This window comes from Pseudophryne corroboree, unplaced genomic scaffold, assembly GCF_028390025.1.
Source record: "Pseudophryne corroboree isolate aPseCor3 unplaced genomic scaffold, aPseCor3.hap2 scaffold_1684, whole genome shotgun sequence".
NCBI lineage: Eukaryota > Metazoa > Chordata > Amphibia > Anura > Myobatrachidae > Pseudophryne > Pseudophryne corroboree.
In genome coordinates, this window is record NW_026968320.1 from 79,310 (window position 1) to 80,276 (window position 967).

Consider the following 967-nt stretch of genomic DNA (forward strand, 5'->3'; position numbering starts at 1 on the left):
TCTGCTGCACATGTAAGTTCAAGAGATCCTGAAGCACTCACTCATCATGGGAAAGTATCAATGTGTTTCTTCGTTGGTTGATGGAAGAAACATCTTACAAAAACTCTCCAGATTATTGACTTTTTAAAGTTTTTCTAGGAAACGTTTTAGATGAATGCTTATTAGCCTTTGTCAGTATGGACTTTTGCAAAGTGTCTCTGTGGTGCAATCGGTTAGTGTGTTTGGCTATTAACCAAAAGGTTGGTGGTTTAATCCCACCCAGGGACGTAATTGACCTTGTTATCAGATTTTGGTGATCTTTAAGTAGACAAGTCAAATTTCATACCCCCTGTTATGGTGTAGGGTACCTGGCCTTCTCTGATGTAATCAGAGTTAGATTTGATTCAGTGATTTTATAAAAACATCTAGGAAGCACAATTTAGCAGTGGGTTGCAGAGAAAAAGAAATATGCTGGCAAAAAAATCAAATTGCGTGATTAAACAGCTCTTCATTTTCTGGCTTTAATTTTATGCTAACAAATTTGTTCTTCATTACGTCCCTGGGTGGGATTGAACCACCAACCTTTTGGTTAATAGCCAAACACACTAACCGATTGCGCCACAGAGACACTTTGCAAAAGTCCATACTGAAAAAGGCTAATAAGCATTCATCTAAAACGTTTCCTAGAAAAACTTTAAAAAGTCAATAATCTGGAGAGTTTTTGTAAGATGTTTCTTCCATCAACCAACGAAGAAACACATTGGTACTTTCCCATGATGAGTGAGTGCTTCAGGATCTCTTGCACTTACATGTGCAGCAGAGTACTGCAATGGAAGCATGCTGGGCCCATAACCCAGAGGTAGGCAGATTGAAACTATCCTCTGCTATATGCATTTTTTTTGTTAATTAAAGTAATCCAAAACTGGGATTGATATTTTGTCTCTTTTATTTTTACTTAAAGTACAATAACTTTTACCATTTTAATTTG

General features: G+C 36.8%; 1 non-coding gene across 1 annotated transcript; it reads right to left on the bottom strand.

The window, feature by feature from the left end:
* Positions 1-533: 533 nt before the first annotated feature.
* On the bottom strand, positions 534-607 carry TRNAN-AUU (transfer RNA asparagine (anticodon AUU)). The gene has a single exon. It is a non-coding gene; the product is annotated as a tRNA-Asn (tRNA).
* Positions 608-967: the final 360 nt, after the last annotated feature.